General features: G+C 40.9%; 1 protein-coding gene across 1 annotated transcript in view; it reads left to right on the top strand.

Annotated features, from left to right (window-relative positions):
• The first annotated feature begins 1517 nt into the window (after nt 1-1517).
• CUNH5orf34 (chromosome unknown C5orf34 homolog) overlaps nt 1518-6000 on the top strand; it is a 29363-nt gene continuing 24880 nt past the window's right edge. The window contains exon 1 of the mRNA XM_026506910.4: nt 1518-1795. The gene's annotated coding sequence lies outside the window, so the exon portion shown is untranslated. The remainder of the gene's footprint in view (nt 1796-6000) is intronic.

Below are 6000 nucleotides of genomic sequence, written 5' to 3'. Positions count from 1 at the left end.
AGCCTGATGCAGGGCTCGATCCCAGAGCACCGGGATCACTCCCTGAGCCAAAGGCAGATGCTTAACGACTGAGCCATCCAGGCGCCCCAGGAGTTAGATTTCTTTCCATTCCTTGGTGCTGCCACCTTTGCTTAAAAAGCCCTTGATTATTAACAACAGCCAAATTATGCAGAGAGCCCAAATTCATCGACTGATGAATGGGATAAAGAAGATGTGGTATGTATGTACAATACAATGCTACTCAGCCATCAAAAAGAATGAAATCTTGCCATTTGCAATGATGTGGATGGAGCTTGAGTGTATTACGCTAAGTGAAATAAGTCAGAGAAAAAATTACCATATAATTTCATATGTGGAATTTAAGACAAAACAGATAAACATATGGGAAGTGGGAATAGAAAAAAAGAAGGGGGGAGAGAAAAAGGAGAGAGGGAAACAAGGCCTAAGAGACTCTTAAGGATAGAGAACAAATTGAGTGTTGATTGAGGTAGGTGGGTGGGGGATGGGCTAGATGGGTGATGTGTATTAAAGAGGGCACTTGTGATGAGTGCTGGGGGTTGTATATAAGTGATGAATCACTGAATCCTACTCCAAAACCAATATTGCACTGTACGTTAACTAAAATTAAACCCAAAAAAAAGCCCTTGTAATAGTTTACCATCGCTTTTAAGATAAAGTCCATAATTCATAATATGCATAATGATCTGGTCCTTGCCTATCTCTAAGTCCCCATTCAGGCTTCTCTCTCCTAAAAGCCTCTCTCGCCTCTTTACCCATTCTTAAATCAAACCGGCCTTTTGAAGGGAGCAAGATCTTTCCTTTGGGCCTCAGGGCCTGAACACAAGCTGTTAATTCCGCTTGAAGTACTTGGCTAACACCTACTTACCCTTTGGATTTCAGTGGAAATACTTCCTCAGCCTCGGGTCTGTCCACTACATGCTCTCACAGACCTCTGTATTTTAGTTTAGGAACATTGAACCACTACTGTGATCACATTATTGTCCACTCCTTTCATTCCGGTTGATTCCCAGCCCCCATCCTCGACCCTCGGTCTCATTCCCTGCTTTATTCCCAGGGTGTCCAGCACATAGTAGGTTCCCCATAAATACGTAATAACAATAAATTTAGCAGACACGCTACTTGCTATTTTAGTAAAAAAGTGCAGATGCATAGTTGATACCAAATTAGGAAAAGAAGAGGTCTCTATCTTTGGCCAAGTTTTTGTTTGGGTTTTTTTACAGCTTTATTAAGGTATAATTGTTGTTCAGAGTATTTAAATAAGCATTACTCCACTAAAATCCACTCGTGGTTAGCTCTTGGCTGAGCTGCCTGGCAGGATGAATCACAACCATGTCGTACCGGTACTAACTCGAGTATCGGAAGTAAAAATCAAGAAGGAAGCAACCTCATTCAGGACTGGGAAAGCCCACCTCCCTTACTTCCGGTCCCGCTCTTTACTAGGAGCGAGACGGAGATTGGCTCCCGGAGCGGAGGGCGCGGACTGGGCGGGACTTCCGGTCTTTTTCGGGAGAGGAAAGACGCTTCCCCGGGTTGCGGGAAGATTTGAACTGCTGTTGAGTTCCTGTGTTTTCTTTGCGGGTTGGTAGTTGGCGCTGCCGCCTCTTTCCCGCTACCGTGACACGAAGGACGTCTCGGCCAAAACACTCTCTCTGTGGCCTTATTCCTCTACGGCTGTGATTGCTTTCTCTCATCAGAAAACATCACTTGTTGGTAATTTGTCAAATTCAAGAAATATCCCTCGAGAAGCAGTCGCGGGCAGGCTTCAAGCATTTTGGTAAATTAAAGGGGCCGTTGATGGCCTCATTTCTAAGACTGTTCATCTCGTAATTGCCGTGTGAGTCCAAGACATTGGTTGGTGTTTTGGTGAGGCTCTTTCTGTAACTAGATATTGTCATTTGGAAGAATGAGGTCCCATTGATATCAAGTACAGACTTGTGGCTTTTGATCGTTAAACACTCTGACGTAATGTACTGGGTGGTGAAAACAAGCAGGAATAAGACAGTAGAGATGAGGCTGAAATGTGAGTTGGAGCCGGATCATGTTTTTTTTTTTTTTATAATATGCCAGGAACTTCAGATATTCCACTGTTTCTTGTGTCTGCTTGTTATTTAAATAAATAACAATTATATCTCAGTAACCTTTTTTTTTTAAATTAAAAATTTGGCCAAACATAGAGACCTTTTCCCAATTGGCAATCAGAAAATACAAGTTTTCCAACCTGTTTTGTTTTTTTTTTTAGAAATAGCAAGTAGATATCTGAGATTTATATGTGTATGTGTGTGTATGCAGTATAAATACATTTATTGCTATGAATATTTATTGCTTGTGAAATGAACATATAAACAAGTGATGTAAAGTGGTTGGTATGCTCTGGATTGTGGAAAGTTACCTATAATAGCAATACTGGAAATGGAGAGGGAAGAAACTGAAGAAGGTCCCAGATAGTTGCAGAAATGGAGGGGAGAGTTGATGGACTGAAATGGAAAAGAGCCTGGTTCATAAAAGAAACCTACCAAATCAACAAGACATGTTACAGGGGTGTGGAGAGAAACAGAGTGAAAAGTCAAATATTGTTAACATTGAGATGCCAGTAACTCAAATTGTAAATTCAGGAGGAGCAGGAATTCTGAAATTCACTTACTTATTCTTTCATCATTAAATAAATATTTATAGCACCCTTATTATTTGCTAAGTAATGTTTTAAATGCCAGTGATACTACTGTGAATAAGAGAGATGCGGTCTCTGGTCTGATTGAGTTTATATCCTAGTGGAAAAAGACAAAAAGCAGGGAAATGAATAGAATCAGTTTTGATAGTGATAGATGCTATGAGTAAAAAAGATTAAATGGATAAAAAGTGATTGGGAGGGATGCCTGGGTGGCTAAGTCAGTTAAGCCTCTGCCTTCAGCTCAGATCATGATCCCAGGGTCCTTGGATCAAGTCCCGCATGGGGTTCCCTGCTGGGAGGGGAGGCTGCTTCTCCCTCTGCCTGCTGCTCCCCCTGCTTGTGCTCTCTCTCTCTCTGACAAGTAAATAAAATCTTAAAAAAAAAAAAAAAAAAAAAAAAAAAAACAGTGATTGGGAGATGGTTGGGAAAACTTTAATTGAGATGATCAAGTTAGGCCTTTGAGGAAATGATACTTAAGTTTTAAAGACAAAGAGCCAGCCATGTGATAAGCCAGGGAAAGGACATGCTAGGCAGGAAGAACAGTACACAGTTTCTGAGATAGGAAACAGCTTGTTTTAAAAACATTTAAAAGGCCACTGTATCTAAAGTGTCCTGAAAAAAGAGAAGAGAGTTAGGAGATGATATTTGGAGAAGAAGATGAGGCCAGATTGTGTGGCTGTTATAGGTCATGACTAGGAATTTTATCTAAGTGCAAAATGGTATTGTGAGCCAGGATGCTACGATAGATCTCATTTTTATTTTAAAAGATCCCTCTGGCTACTGTATGTAGACTGGACTTGAGGGAGTTAAGAGTGAAAGTGAAATTAGGAGATGTTACAGAAGTCTGCTTTGGTGGGAGTGATGATGTTCCATTTTAGTCATGTTGATTGAATTTGATTTATCTGTGGGACAAGGACATGAAGAGAGGTCTAGCAGGCAGCTTGAAGTTCTGGGGAGAGGTCAGGTGGATTTGGAAGTTTTCTAGAGAGGGGAAATCAATAAAATTGTGTTACTCCTCAGGAGAGACCATATGGTGTAATGTGTACTTTTATTCTGACATATTTTACAAAAGATTGTAGGCCAGTCATATGTAGTTAATTACATACATTGAAAGGGGGTAAGATCTTTTTAAAAAGCAAGGGTGGGCATAAAAGCGACCTGAGTGGTTATAGTAGGAAGAGATGAAATGGGAGTAAATTCAGGTCTTAAATCCTTGATTTAAGAGAATGGTGAAAGGAATTATTAAACTAAAAACAGAGGTAGGTGTCCCTGGCTGGCTTGGTCGGTAGAGCATGTGACTCCTAATCTCAGGATCATGAGTTAAAGTCCCCACGTTGGGTGTGGAGTCTACTTAAAATTTAAAAAAATAAAATAAAATAAAAACAGAGGTAGATGTAGTGGGAGAAATGGCACTCGCTCATTTTTTAAAAAAATGAAAGGCAGAGGAGAAGAGAGTTTGGTGCAGGGAAGGTAGACAACACTATCACAGAGTAAGCAGTTTAGTGGGATGAAGACTGAATTTACTGGGTGTAGGAAGACATTGGTGACCATTGTGAAACAATTTCAGTAGAAAGGTGGAGGAAAGCTGGATTGCAATGGATTGAAGATGGTGAGAAAGACAATGAGTGGATATTATACTTGAGAATTTTTTTGGTAGGCAAAAAGGGTAAACTGGGGAAAGTTACTTTTTTCTGTCAGGTGAAAGTTGATCACCTGAGTAGTAGGAGATACTGTCTTAGAAGAGGATGGGTTAGTGTTTAGAAAGTCTTAAAAAGGATGATGTCCTAGGAGCACCTGGGTGGCTCAGTCGGTAGAGCTTCCAACTCTTGGTTTCGGCTCAGGTCGTGATCTTAGGGTGGTAAGATGGAGCCCTGCGTTGGGCTCCACGCTCAGAGGGGAGTCTGCTTGAAGATTCTCTTCCTTTCCCCTTCCCTCCCCTCCCTCTCCCTCCCTCTCGCTCTCTCTAATAAATGAGTAAATCTTAAAAAACAAAGAAGGATAGTGTTCTAGAGGGAGATGGGCAAGTGTCAGAGAGGATGGCAATGGTGTTAGAAAGGAATCATAGGATTTACTGAGCTCTGGGATACCTGGGTGGCTCATGGGACGCCTGGGTGCCTCAGTCAGTTAAGCATCTGCCTTCAGCTCAGGTCATGATTCCAGTGCCCTGGGATCAAGTCCCGAATTGGGCTCCTTGCTCAGCAGGAAGACTGATTCTCCCCCTGCCTCCTTCTCCCTCTGTTGCTCCCCCTGCTTGTTGTGCTCTCTCTCTCTCTCTCTCTCTCTCTCTCTCTGACAAATAAATAAATAAATTCTTAAAAAAAAAAAAAAAGATTTCTTGGGCTCCTACAAAGCGACATTGCAATTCTAGCACTGGCATATGTGTTGTCTGGTTCAGTTCATATTAACAATCTCGCTAATATGCCCCATTTTACAAATAAGGAAACAAACAGCCTGAGGCATTTAGCTAGTAAATGGTGGAGTATGAATGGAACCCAACCCTCTAATTCCCCTTCCATCAACCCAGGGTGATGGAAAGCATAGGTGATGACAATCATTTTAGAGGTAGGGAAGGGGAAATTGAATTCAGTGAAATAAGAGTGAGTCTAAGACACTAGAAGATTGATTAGCTTGCTCAGTAGTGACATGGAACTACTTCCTTAATGTCACACTAAGAACAAAAATCCAGGTATTGGGATTTCTTTTTCAGTATTCTTTTTTCTTAGGCCTAATAGTTACTTTTGGCCTGCCTTTTGCATATATTACAAATGATTTGCTGTATAATTTACAGAAATTAAACTTCAGGAGAACTAAAGCTATTGAAATTATTAAGGCAATTATAACTTGGTGGGCTTTCTTCTCCCTCTAGGCTACCTTCCCACATTAGAGTAAAGCACTAGGGGTTAATCCGGCATTCTGTGTAGGTTCTTAATTTCAGATCATTTAAAAGTATGTAGTAAAATAATCAGTTCTTAACATTTATTTATTTCACTTCTTAATTTTTTTTTTATTTTAGAGAGAAAGAGAGAGAGCACGGAGGGGGGAGGAACAGAGGGGGAGGAAGGGGGGAAGAATCTCAAGCAGATTCTGGGCTCAGTGTGGAGCCAGATGTGGGGCTCGATCTCACAATCCTGAGATCACGACCTGAGCCAGAACCAAGAGTTGGACGCTTAACCAACTGAGCCACCCAGGTGCCCCATTAATCACTTTTCCTCCAACAAAAATAAATGCAAGGGAAATACATTTTGCTTAATGTTCTTAGAAAATGCATCCATTTTTTATGATAGAACTTTGTACATTAAAAGAACTATTTG

The sequence above is a fragment of the Ursus arctos genome, unplaced genomic scaffold, assembly GCF_023065955.2.
Source record: "Ursus arctos isolate Adak ecotype North America unplaced genomic scaffold, UrsArc2.0 scaffold_15, whole genome shotgun sequence".
In the NCBI taxonomy this organism is placed as follows: domain Eukaryota; kingdom Metazoa; phylum Chordata; class Mammalia; order Carnivora; family Ursidae; genus Ursus; species Ursus arctos.
This window is presented reverse-complemented; position numbering and strand designations above follow the sequence as displayed.